Genomic DNA, 14,554 nt, shown 5'->3' with positions numbered 1-14,554 from the left:
GGGGGGGTGGGGGGGGGGGGGGGTGGGGGGGGGGGGGGGTGGGGGGGGGGGGGGGTGGGGGGGGGGGGGGGTGGGGGGGGGGGGGGGTGGGGGGGGGGGGGGGTGGGGGGGGGGGGGGGTGGGGGGGGGGGGGGGTGGGGGGGGGGGGGGGTGGGGGGGGGGGGGGGTGGGGGGGGGGGGGGGTGGGGGGGGGGGGGGGTGGGGGGGGGGGGGGGTGGGGGGGGGGGGGGGTGGGGGGGGGGGGGGGTGGGGGAGTGATACACCTTTTTACTACTTATATATGGGAAATATATGATCACTGCATTAATTCACCCTCAGTATCTCTTCTGGGTCTGGCTTGCACTGATGTGGTTTTCCACAGATGTGGGATTGCCAAAGTGGTCTAAATCACTGCATTTCATTAAATGCCTGACAATGGTATGGCTTCTACTCACAGGGGCCCCCTCAGTTGATGCCCTGCCTTGGGACAAGAGCGTTTCTGGCTTGTGGAGGTTGATGCTTAGTTTTAGTGGGTAGATTTTTGCCTGCCATGGGTGGCAGGCAAAGATGAGATTTCTGCAGGTTTTGCGTGATGGAACCTGCTCAGATTAGTGGAGTATAATAAATTATGAGATCCTTTGGGTTACTCAATGAGGATGGAGTGATCTGAAAGATCGCCTAGTTTTTGGAGAAGCCCCTTTATGTATAGAGGTGTTGAAGAAACCAGTCTAGGTAGTAGCCCTTCCCACATTCAAAAGGGTGTGTGCTTTGCATTATGAGATACAAAAGCAATCAATGTGAAGTCATTTAGCTTCTATATATACGTAGCTTAGTCATGAATGTACCTCACATGCAAACATTTTGCTTACACTTGGAAAAAGGATAAAACAAGGATTTCTTGGCAAGGTCAATTTAGAAAACAAGATAGTTCAATTACATAAAAAGAGGCTACAAGATAAAAGTAGCAAATTAACCCAATATCTCTTGACTAGTATGTAAGGTATTGAAAAAGTTGGTTAAAGATAGAATTCAGGAATAAGTGGATAGAGTCCTTGTGTTGAGGCTTAAGTGCTGTGAAGAATTCATGTTGGAGGCTTAATGGAATATAATCAGCACTGAGAAAGGATTAAAACTAATTTTAATGCTTCCAATATTTTGTCTTAGTCACAGAGACATCTTCAGGGATTACAAAAAAAAACTTTTTGGAACAACACACACACACAAATACAATACAACAGTGAGTGAAACCAAAGTCCTATCTAGGTGGTGCGCCCTCTATGGGCATTTGCAGGTGGCCTAGGATGTAAAGAGGAATCTCTGATAATTAATGTTTCCCAAATTTTGGGAAGTTTTATGCAACCATATTTGTTTAAATTAGGTTGATTCCTGGGTGAGTGTAGATGCAGATTCAAAGAACAGTCTTTCTTTTTTGAATTTACTATGGTGAAGCATGGTGTTTTTTTTCCAGGAGATCCTGTGGGTTGTATCCAAAACATAGTCTGCAAAGCCAGATTGACCATAATCATGAATGCAGATGTATGACTTGTGTTCTTCTAATCAGATGGTTGCTGATCTGCCTGTCTGTCTGAAGTAAGCACTGAGAAAGGAGGAAGCTGATCTTTGGTGGAACGGATAAAGGTAGCAAGTTTACAGTGTGGCTTAAAAGCTGTATGGAGGTTGTACTTTTTAACAATCTAGCTATTTTTTCTGATGTGCCACAGATGTAAGGTATGGTGATGGCATTTCTGAAGAGATGGTCGGGAAATAGGGGAAGGACTTGATTATTTTTTTAATTCTGTAATCATTGTAGCCATTGGAAAGGATGGTTGAAAGGGCAGTTTCACTGGAACAAAGATTGTGGGCTCTATTGGTTAGAGTTTTAATAATGCCATATTGCTGAGAGGAGTGGTAATGGGAGAGTTTGTGAATGTACCTGCCTGTATGAGTAGGTTTTCTATATACAGAGAAAGAAAGGTTACCATTAGAAAGGCATGTAACTAAGGTGTCTAGGAAGGGAAAACTATTGTTATTTTCTGTTTTAAGGATACTTGCGACATAAGACTGAATGATATAATCACGTAATCACAAGAAAGATATTTTATTTAACCAAATATTTCGGTCTGGAAATAGCAGACCATCGTCGGTGGTATTACAAGAACAGTTTAAAAAATATACAAGCTAGAATACTAACAATAGATCGTTGAAATTAGAACATGCCGCGTGATGTTATATCACTAAGTATGAAACGAAATATTTTGAAGTAGAAACATGATTGAATTTGCTATTAAAAAAAAAAAAAAAAAAAAAAAAAAAAAAAAAAAAAAAAAAAATTAATGGGTAATCTTGATTAGGCTTTCCCAGATTTTTGATATAGATATGCAGTCATTACGATTCAGGTTGGGGATGATGGAGCAAGGCCTCCACGCTTTCCTTGAACAAACGTTCGAACCTATAACGGGATCTATGTAAGAGGCGCGTTTTTGGACCAAAGGATGCTGTGGTCAGTTTCAATCCCGTGTTGAGCCAAACCAGACTTTTCAGGTTTATTGTGAAGAAGAGGATGATTGATGTTCTTGGATTTTTTTTTTTTTTTTTTTTTTTTTTTTTTTTTTTTTTTTTATCCAAGAACATCAATCATCCATTCTTCACAATAAACCCTGAAAAGTCTGGTTTGGCTCAACACGGGATTGAAACTGACCACAGCATCCTTTGGTCCAAAACGCGCCTCTTACATAGATCCCGTTATAGGTTCGAACGTTTGTTCAAGGAAAGCGTGGAGGCCTTGCTCCATCATCCCAACCTGAATCGTAATGACTGCATATCTATATCAAAAATCTGGGAAAGCCTAATCAAGATTACCCCATTAATTTTTTTTTTTTTTTTTTTTTTTTTTTTTTTTTTTTTTTTTTTAATAGCAAATTCAATCATGTTTCTACTTCAAAATATTTCGTTTCATACTTAGTGATATAACATCACGCGGCATGTTCTAATTTCAACGATCTATTGTTAGTATTCTAGCTTGTATATTTTTTTAAACTGTTTCTTGTAATACCACCGACGATGGTCTGCTATTTCCAGACCGAAATATTTGGTTAAATAAATATCTTTCTTGTGATTACGTGATTATATCATTCATTGTTATTTTCCTTTTCCATCATAAACTGGATTCTTGGATATAGACTATTGAGGTGACTGAGGAAGGAAGGAGTAATGTGTCTGGTCCATGAGGCCAAATAGAGAACACATCATCTGTCTGTCCGAAGTAAGCACTGAGATATCTTAGCTAGATAGAAGGTTTTAGAGAGGAAGAGTCTATGGCTCGTTTTTCAAAATTTTCCATGTAAAAATTGGCAGGGGGGGGGGGAAACCCATGGCAGTTCCCTCTGTCTGTCTGTTTGTATATTTTCTACTTCCAAGAAAAATAACCATAATTGATGGGCAAGGAAAACAGCTCTAAGATATCTGAAGGAAAAACGTTTTATAAGAGTGTTAAGATGTCAATTAGGGGAATATTGGTAAACAATGAGATGATGTCAAAACTGACCAATATGTCTGTATATTTAAAGTAAGATTTACAATTAAGATTTTAAAATGGGTAGAGTTTTTTTACATAAGATGTGGTAAGACCAGTGGGGAGGTCAGAGTTAGCTAGCTGCATTAGTGGCATCTACTATAGGTCTAAGGGGACCAATTTTTACATGGAAAATTTTGAAAATCGAGCCATAGACTCTTCCTCTCTAAAACCTTCTATCTGGCTAAGATATGTAGATGATGTGTTATCTATTTGGCCTCATGGCCTAGACAAAAAAGAAAGACTGTTCTTTGAATCGGCATCTGCACTCAGGAATCAACTTAATTTAAACAAATATGGTTGCATAAAACTTCTCAAAATTTGGGAAACATTAATTACCGGAGATCCCTCTTTACATCCTAACCCACCTGCAAATGCGCATACAGGGTGCACTACCTAGAGAGCACTATAGTTTCACTCACTGTTGTATTGTATTTGTGTGTGTGTGTGTTGTTCCAAAAAGTTTTTTTGGAATCCCTGAAGATGTCTCTGTGACTAAGAAAAAATATTGGAAGCATTAAAATTAGTTTTAATCCTTTCTCAGTGCTGATAATATTCCATTAAGCTTCCAACATGAAGTGGATAGTGTTGTACTGCTATTATCCTCTTTGGTAGACAGCATGGCTTTGTGAGAAGCAATTCCTGCATTGGCAATTTACTCGTTTATAAAAGTGACAGCTGAACTAAATAAGGGAAATGACTACACAGTGACACTGCTGGATGTTGCAAAGACATTTGACAGAATACCGCACAACAATTACACGAGCTGGAGCATATGGGAATGAATATGAAACTGATAGAATGGATGGGGTAAATGACAGATACTAGAGAAGAATCCAGGGAAATGAGGGTGACCAATGGAGGGCTTTGCATTGTTTAATTTGTATATTAATGATACATGGAATGATTTACCACTGTAACCACCTTGACATGTATATGCTTCCATAATTATATGGGATAAAGCTGACTACTACCAGGTGGGTCTCCCCAGGAGACGGATAGGGGAAAGCCTATCAGATATGGTGGTTAGCTGCAAATAACCAATAAGCAGTCCTGGACCAACAGTAGCAACACTACCAGGATGTGGTGAGTCAGTGAGTGGCATCATTGATCCTGAAAAATGCCTACAAGAATCCTACGACGGTGCTGAGTCAAGGAGAGTACAAAGCCACTTAAAAACTTGAACCAAAATTGAAATTTATTAGCTGACAGAACCAGGCAGGACTACTACCTAGTTCTTACAAGCATCCTGTAACATTTGCACCCCATGTCAGGGGTGGCTGCAAAAGGTGTCGATACCTCATGTTAGACGAGGCCTCTACTCGCAGAGAGAGATCAGTTTGGTGGCTCCATACTATAAGGAGCTATGCAGCAGGAGTGGCAAACCGGCTGCATTAATTGCATATAACCTCTATGGATACCAGAATAGCACAGACTAGAAACAATACTGCTGCATCCGGGGGAAGCTGATGTGACTGCTTTAGGATCACAGAAAGCAGTCAAGAAATTTGAAATGTGGGCAACACAAAATACATCTAATCTCCTAATCCTAAAAATATAAAACCAAGCCAAAACAGAAAAACTCAAACTAATAGAGAAAGAATTGGAAAATATTAGCTGGGATATTGTAGGGCTCTCTGAAACACTAGCCAGAAGAAACAGCAATAAAAATAAAAGATGGAAGAATGGAAGAGATGACAACAGAGAAGGAGTTTCCATACTAATTAAAAACAACTTAATAAACTCAATAACATCTGTAGAACCACAAGGGCAAGGGCCAGGAATAACTGTCAGAGGAATAAAAGGGAAAGAAAAAGGAATCTACCAGAAAATAATTCAGATATAAACTCCAGATCAATCACATGGAGATGAAGATCTAAAAAGCTTCTATCACCACCTAGAAGACCAAATTAACAAAACATGAAAAAAAGACATTTTAATAGTGATTGGAAACAATGCCAAGATTGGAAAATACACACCAGACATGACAGATGTCATGGGCAAATTTGGGGTGGATGAGAAGAATGAAAGAGGAGAAAAGCTCTTTGAATTTTTCAAACAAAATAACCTGTTTGTCACAAACACCATCTTCTATAAACCCTCACATAAGTACACATGGACCTCACCAGATGGATTAACCAAAAACTGCATCGACTATATACTAATTAGCAAAAACTGGAAATCATCTGTTCAAAATGTAAGAACACTGAAAAAAAAAAAAAAAAAAAGACTTCGACTCTGATCACGAAATCTTGGTGGCAACAATTAAATTAAAATTCAAGAATGTACCCACCTAAGACCCATAAAAAACATAGACAAACTCAAAAACAAAGCTACGCAAAACAAATTTGAAAAAAGCAACAGAGCCTGAGATAAGCCAAATGACCTCTGACAAAGTGGAACATTTATGAAACCAAGGTAAGGAAATCATGGTACAGACTGGGGAGAAAATATTAGGAACAACTATTAAACCAAATAAAGACTGGATCTGGGGTGCTTAATGGTCAAAACTGTATAACTGAGAGGAGACTTCCACATAGCCTTTAAAGGAATGTGGAGAACCAACCAGAGCTTCTGCCATAATGTCCAATCCTCACCTTCTAGTAGTGCACCCTGTTAGGTATCTACCTGGATACTGAATGAACGAGGATGGGCTGGCAATTTGGGATTTGGCTGACCAAATTGTATTCTTTTTGACTTAAACCAATATACAAAATGATGGTACAACATGACAAAATCTCATGCTGGCTGGGGCATCGCCCGGTAAAACAAGGCCACAGTTGTTTTCGCCAGGGAAACAAAACAGCGAAAAGTCAGCTACTGGAACAAATCCTAAAACACACCCCAAATCAATATCACAAGAATTGAAGATCAGTACTATCAACATAAGAAGCATGAATGGCAAAGAAATGGAGCTAGCTGACGAATTAGATAATATGTACCAGATTGACATAATAGGGGTGACTGAAACAAAAAAGACCAAAACTGGTGAGATCTTTCTCAGCAATAAATACAAAATGTTATATTCAGGAAATGACAATCAAGGAAAAGAAGGAGTAGCCATAGTATTTAACACAAAATACAAGGCTAATCATCTTGAATGGCAGGCAATTTCAAGTAGAGTGATATCAGAATGGGGAATTGGACAATGAGACTTATTTGTGCCTATGGTCCCACAGAAGGTTCTCCTAAAGTAGAAGTGGAGGAATTTTTTGAGGATTTAGAGAAAGCAACTGGAACAATGAAAAATGACAAGTTGGTCCTTGTTGGGGATCTAAATAGCAGAGTAGGAAATGATTTTTAGACATACAAAAATATTTTGGAAAAATTTGGAGAAAAGAGCAAAGCTAATAATAATGGCAAATACCTGTTAGATTTCTGCTCAGGACATGGACTGGTTATTACTAACACCATGTTCCAACATAAAAATGTGCACAAATTCACATGGAGAGAAGAGGCAAGAAATAAGAAAAGTCTCACTGACTTTGTTACATCTTAAACGAAGAACTTTATTAAAGAAATAATTCATTCAGGATTTAACAAGTCAGAAAAATCAGCTGAGAGAAAAAAAACTTGTACTCAAGCAGAAGAAATAAAGTACTAATTGTAAATAGAAATAGAATTACCTCCTTTTAGTAGAATTGTAATACCATGTAAAGAACTTCGTGTATAAATTAGTATTATATGAAATGAATCATGTATACAATGAATGGGTAAATTAGATGCAAAAATTAGTCCAAAGGTCACGGGCGAGTCTGAGGCATTGGCAATCTCAGAAAGCGACGCACATTTGTTTCCTGCAAGAAGGTGGTAGCGATCCCGCGATATGTCGAAGTTCCTGCATACGAAGTGAGTAGTGGGCAGGAAAAAGATCACTGAAAGTAAGAGGGCACTATCACAGCTAGTAACAGGATGCTAAAAAGGGGAGAGTGAAGGGAGGCTAAAAAGGATTTGTACCCCTTTCTCAAGGCTTTTTTCGCCTATTTTGCTGGATGATGATTCGACTTCTCTCGTGGACCGGTGGTTCCTGATGGTGTTTCTTGGCGATAGTTCGATATTGGAAGGTGCGCCTTTCCTTTCAATGTCTGAATTTCTGCCGGTACTAAAGCACGAAATGTCGGCATATACTACCTTAGCTGAAAGTTCCAACAGAATAATATCACGGACGTATATTATAAACTGGCAGCTAGAAACGAGGATGGTCCAAAACAGATCGAGAATAGACGAGGTAAAAAGCCAGGTGTAGAGCATACTTTAATCTGATGACCATAGTGACCCACCACGTGGATGCAGGCTTATGGAAGTATCGAAAGGTAATTCAAACAAAGGAGGACAGTTCAGACAGATCTGGAGATCCTGTCCTAAGAAATGGTAAAGTACAGATTTTGTTGTATAATTACCCAGTCGGTAAAAGGGAAAGATCATTGTAATGTAATAATCGAGTATGGACAGTATTTAAGAACTTCAAGTGATTATTTAGCAGTGGCTAATGTCCATAAGACAAATTGTTTAGAATGATTATAGACGATTGGGACTAGTTTAATATGCAAGACTAATGTAGTAGGTAGAATATTGATTAGAAGTGTAATGTGTATATTATGTGTGTTAAATCTCTAACTCAAAAGAAGGATTTATTGTTTATGCATTAGAGTATTAATCAGTTTGATTTAGCATGTCATTGAACTAACTGAAAGTGAGATTGGTCTAAGTGTATATTATGTCTTTAGATTCCAATAAATATGTTTTTTCTTCTATACCTGAGTTTTGCCTGTGATATGAACCAAAACTACCACTCATTAATCTGAACCATAGCAAGGAGGATTGAAAGAAAGGTATAACATTACTTAAATTAAGGGGATATTAAATCCCACATAGTTTTAAAACCGAATAAGAAACTCAAAGATTGGAATCAGAGAGTTTCTTGTCGAATATAGTAAACTATAAAGTATCTGCGACACTAGCGTTAGCAAATGCAAGTGATCCTAGTACGTAGTACAATACCGGACGACTCGTTGCAAAGGTGGGGGAAGTTCAGATCGCTATTCTTAGGTATTTTCCATAATGTAAAAACACATTTCATAGGAAATGTATGCTGTTATTACATTATGGAGGGAGATCACTACCCAGACCGGTTTCAGCCTTTTTTGAGGCTTCATCAGCGAGTAGCTAGACCTAATACCAAAGTGTATAGCGAAAAGAACTTATGTACTCTGCGAACGAGTTTTCCAAACAGGTGCAACCATTAAGTTACTTAAGTATAAAGAGCTAATAAGCTTCATTTCAGCAATGAAAACATTACTTAAATTAAGGGGATATTAAATCCCACATAGTTTTTTCATACGAAATGTGTTTTTACATTATGGAAAATACCTAAGAATAGCGATCTGAACTTCCCCCACCTTTGCAACGAGTCGTCCGGTATTGTACTACGTACTAGGATCACTTGCATTTGCTAACGCTAGTGTCGCCGATACTTTATAGTTTACTATATTCGGCAAGAAACTCTCTGATTCCAATCTTTGAGTTTCTTATTCGGTTTTAAAACTATGTGGGATTTAATATCCCCTTAATTTAAGTAATGTTTCCATTGGCGAAATGAAGCTTATTAGCTCTTTATACTTAAGTAACTTAATGGTTGCACCTGTTTGGAAAACTCATTCGCAGAGTACATAAGTTCTTTTCGCTATACACTTTGGTATTAGGTCTAGCTACTCACTGATGAATTCCAGTTCCAGTTTGTTCCAGTATGAGTTCCAGTTTGTCCAGTTTGTGAGGAGTGTCCGATCCAACGAATCTAGAAGAAAGCTGCATGTTCCAGTCCTGCTGCCAGAAACTTCCAGCCTTGGTGAGAAATTTTTTTTTTTTTTTTTTTAGTTATTTTTCCTCTCTTTTTGCCTTGTACCTGCTTGTAGTCTTCCGCCTCTATGTAGTGTAGCAGGAGATTTCTGCAAACGGGGAACGCTTGGCCCTGGTTTAAAGGTCTATCCATTTTTCCGGGACTTAATTCATAGTGAGATATTTTTCTCTCTTCCAAATGACTTCATTCCGCGAGTGAAGACCCTCGGTATAGAGGCAGGCGTCAACATACCGAAGAGGACTTTAGCGAGAGCTCTCGCCGACATAGTAGGGGCACAAAAGATATTTGGTTTTACCCCTTATGGAGCAGGTAGATACCAGGTAGTTGTGAAAGATATAGAAACCAGGAATAAGTTAATGGCAGGTGTAGAATGTGAAGGGAAAATGATCTATCCCTTCGTAGTAGGAAGTCTACTGAAAACACTACGAATAGAAAGGTTCCTTGTAGAAAATCTCGAGGAAGGGAGTGAGATAATCAAAAAGGTTTTCTCAAAATGGGGAGACGTACGGGACGTCAAAATCACCAACGATGCCGACTACCCCGACTGGAAGACTGGCGAGGTGACCTTCCTTATGGAGATGAAGGCTGAGGTCCCCAACTTTGTATTTCTAGGCTCTGCCAGGGTAGTAGTCAACTACCCTGGTGTAAGAAAGCAATGCTTTCGGTGCGGATCACTCGAACATCTAGGTGCAGACTGCCCGAAGAACAAATGCAGGAACTGCATGGCGGCAGGACATGCCCTAGGTCAGTGTGAGGCACCTTGCTTGAAATGTGGAAATACAACCCACAAGGTAGACGTTTGTCCCAACAGGACACAAGCAGAACGAATAGGAGGTGCTATATCGCCAACCCCAGCAGCCACTCCAGTAAATAAACCTGAACCCGAAAAAAAGGACGACATTCTAATTATAGGCAAAACAGCAGAGGAGCCTAAAACAACGGAGCCGGAAGACTTTCCAGTCATTCAACCCTCAGCTATCGTGACAGTAACAACAGGAAATCAAGCCGCCACCACGAAAAACTCAGAATGGAAAATAAAAAAAAAAAAGAAACGTAACGCAAGGAAAATTCGCATCGAGACGGAAGAGACCACAGAAGTAGAAGAAATGGAAGCCAGCAACAACACAGAAAAAAGACCAATCAGCCCTGAAGAAGAAGAAACGAAGAGAACAAAACCAGATAACAGATGCCCAGAAGAAGTATCTGACTCTGAGGAAGAGGAAGAAAGGGAGATCAGAATAGAAAACCAAGAAGAGACTGAGGAATCAAGAAAAGGCAATATTACCTCAGCCGAGGAATCGGAAGAAGAATCCATCCCCGCCTTGGACGCCCAAAGGGTTCTAATGCATTTAATCCCAGAAGACTCCGCAGTAATCCTCCAAAGGGCAATAGACAAAAGAGGAGCACCTATACTCCTTCTCACAGGTCCTGAGACCATAAGCTTCGAATGGGGGAGACCTCTATATAGAAAGATTAAGTGAACTAAACCCAGCACAGCTAAAAGGAATCCCTGAACTAAACGAAGAAACGGAAAGGAGTCTGTATAAAGCTCTTCACCAAATAATAAATGGCCGGGAAAAAACAGTAGCTTCTCAAATCTTACAGAAAAATACAACAAAAAAAGAGTTAAGGGCAAACTAAAAAAACTTGTCCTCCTTTCAAGACCAACTAAATCCTTAATTCTATTGTACAACTTGTTGGTTTCTCTAGTTCACTAAAGAGGGGGTAGACCTGAGAACCCGGGCTGCGAAGGCTTATGTCGAGGCGGTGCTGCTCCTTGTGGGCTGCATCACTCGGGCCGGGTTCTTCCCCCAACTCTTAGTTCTCTGGTTGATAAAGTCCACCTCAATACAGATTCCGCTATCGTAGTTTTTTTATTTTTATTTTTTTAGTTATAAGGGCTAGTTTAAGAATAATCTAAGTTCCAAATTTTAACAAACGTTTTTCTTTTTTTTTAGGGGTTACGAGATGATGTCTCCAGACACCTGGATTAATGTAATCTAAAGTTATCTTTCTCGTATAAAGTGAAGTGTAAATTTTAAGTTTTTTTTTTAGAACAGGTGTAAGGAGATTATGTTTTACAGACCTTTTAGCCACAACCTCTGGGTTACACAGCTAAACAGGTTGACTGAGGCCTCTTTTTACCTCCTACTATCTACTCTACCTTTTTTAAACTTCCCCTATTACTACCTGCTGACCCTCAGCAATCTTTTATACTCCAAAGGCCGACGATGAAAGACATGAACTCCCATTCTTACTCACTGATGAAGCCTCAAAAAAGGCTGAAACCAGTCTGGGTAGTGACCTCCCTCCATAATGTAATAACAGCATACATTTTCCTACGAAATGTGTTTTTACATTATGGAAAATACCTAAGAATAGCGATCTGAACTTCCCCCACCTTTGCAACGAGTCGTCCGGTATTGTACTACGTACTAGGATCACTTGCATTTGCTAACGCTAGTGTCGCCGATACTTTATAGTTTACTATATTCGGCAAGAAACTCTCTGATTCCAATCTTTGAGTTTCTTATTCGGTTTTAAAACTATGTGGGATTTAATATCCCCTTAATTTAAGTAATGTTTTCATTGCCGAAATGAAGCTTATTAGCTCTTTATACTTAAGTAAGGTATAACATGTTGTTATAGAGGTTACAACTGAAAACCAGAATTTACTTAGCCACAGTAAAGCATTTGATTTATGAGTATAAGCACTAAATTTATTCACCTATGTGCACCACAAGTCTGGAAAAGCCACCCTGAATAAGAGTCCCCTCTATTCTAAGATATTGGCTGGCGCAGCTTTAAAAAATAAATTTGTCAATATCTGAAGAGGAGACTGCCCCAGAAAGAAATTAGAGGAATTCGTTTCTTTTAGCAAGGAATAACCTTCAACAGTCAAGGTAAACACGTGAGTAAAATTAGGAATTGGCTAGAGATATAGAATTTACTTTCCTTATAGAATGAACATGTAAGAAGTGATACAGATATTACAGTCAGAGAAATTTTGTAAGTCTTGTAGTTATTGTGGAGAGGAAAATTCATATAAAGGAAATAAATTATTTAAGGAAGAGGAAATATTTAACAACTATATTATTGTTAATAGTGATGTTTTCTCTCTGGTGCAGGACACTAGAGTGTACAGAGGATTTGAAATTGGAAGTGATCACTATTTAGTCTTGAGCAACATAAAACTGAATTTCATATTGAAAAGAAGAACATGCAAGAAAGTTTTAAAACGAATAAAAGTTGAACAGCTCTCAGATGTGAACTGTAGACTAAAATATACAAACATAATTCAAGAAAAAATGAAAGAGTTTGAGAACAGGAACCAAACAATGGAGATGCAGTGGCAAGCCCTGAAGAAAACTGATTGATTCTGCCAGAGAGGATGTGGTGAGGTTGCTGCAAGGATAGAAAAATCAGAGCTCCATGGTGGACACAGGAAGTTAAAGAGGCAGTGAAGGAAAAGAAGAAATCATATCAAAAGTTCCTGGCAAATAAGTCAGCTTTTGCTCTTAGAGAATACAGAGACAAATGTAAGAAAGCTAAACACTGTGTAATACTAGCTAAACAAAAGTGATGGGAAGACTTTGGTAAGAACATAGAAAATAAATATCACAAAGGTGGCAAAATATTCTGGAGGTTGCTGAAGAAGCTCAAAAATGGAGGAAAGAGTGCTGTAAAAGGAATTAGAGATGATAAAGGTGATATGAAAACTGGAGAAAAAGATATCCTTGAAGTATAGAGTAATTACTTCGAAAAATTGCTAAATGAAACTAGCAGTGATGACAGCACAGTGATGGAAAACACTGACCAGGCATGCAATCAGGAATACATATCCATACTTGAAGTAGAAAAAGCCATCAAAAGTCTGAAATGTGGAAAGGCAGCAGGAGTAGATGATATTAGATGAGAAAAGCTTAAGTATGAAGGTATAAAAGTTTTATAGTGGCTACACTGCATAGTTCAGAGGGCCTGGACAGAAGGACGAATTCCAGATGATTGGAGTAGAGCTCTCATAGTCAACATATATAAAAAAGGAAATTGTGGAATAAAAGCTTGGTGAGGAACAAGTTAGATTCAGGCCAAATAAAGGCTGTCAGGATCAAATATTCACTTTACGACAAATAGTTGAAAGTTTTGTACATCTGGAAAAAGCATATGACAAGGTGCCAAGAGAGAAGCTATTCAAAATGCTACAGTTGTATGGTATCAGTGGATCATTATATCAAGCAATACTTAGTCTTTATTGGAGTTGTAAGTCAGCAGTTAGAATTGAAGAAAGTACAGGGAGATGGTTTAATGTAAAATCTGGTGTCAGACAAGGATGTACATTATCACCTCTGTTATTCATTATCTATATAGATTACATTATGAAGGAAAGTGGTATTAAACCTGATATCAAAATTGGAGATGTTAATGTCAGCTCCTTGCTTTATGTGGATGATGTTATAATTCTAAATAAATCCGCTATAAGTCTGCAAGATTCCCTGACTAAACTCAATAACTGTTGTGACAGATATGGTATGAAGGTCAGCAATAACAAGACAAAGATAATGAAAATAGGCAGAAGCATTGAAAATATCAGCTGCATTGTGAATAGGGAAGCTATAGAACAAGTAAAACATTTCAACTACTTAGGCACGATATTCAGTGAAGATGGTAAATTAAATATGTAAATAGACAACAGAATCAACAAAGCTGGTATGGTTGGAAGTCAACTGAATAAATTTATATGGAATAAGAGAGAAATTAGTCAAAACACTAAATTAGCTGAATACAAGACAGTGTTCAAACCAATTTTAACTTATGGATCTGAGAGCTGGGTCAGAAGTAAAACACTTGACCAAAGACTAGAGACCGCAGATATGAGAGTCCTGAGAAAGATTAAGGGTGTGAACAGATGGCATCAATGGCAATATCATATTAAAAACGAGGATATTAGGAAAGAACTTGACAATGTTAGCATCCAGGAATGTGTTAGCAGAGCTACTCTCAGGTGGTATGGTCACTTAAACAGAAAGGGAGAGGGAAGATTAGCAAAACAACTGTTCTCTGCCAGGTTGGCAGGAAAAAGACCTAGATATAGATGGATTGATACAGTAAAAAATGCCTTAGAAGATAGAAATATAAGATCTGACAAT

At 38.6% G+C, this 14,554-nt stretch overlaps 1 protein-coding gene across 4 annotated transcripts in view; it reads right to left on the bottom strand.

The window, feature by feature from the left end:
• The window catches only part of LOC150102363 (uncharacterized), a 445,051-nt gene that overhangs the window by 396,752 nt on the left and 33,745 nt on the right, over positions 1 to 14,554 (bottom strand). The window lies entirely within an intron of this gene.

Source organism: Typopeltis vanoorti, chromosome 10 (genome assembly GCF_054136105.1).
Source record: "Typopeltis vanoorti isolate ZY-2024b chromosome 10, IOZ_Tvanoo_1.0, whole genome shotgun sequence".
In the NCBI taxonomy this organism is placed as follows: Eukaryota; Metazoa; Arthropoda; class Arachnida; order Uropygi; family Thelyphonidae; genus Typopeltis; species Typopeltis vanoorti.
Note: the sequence above shows the minus strand (reverse complement) of the source record. Positions and strands in the feature narration are given on the sequence as shown.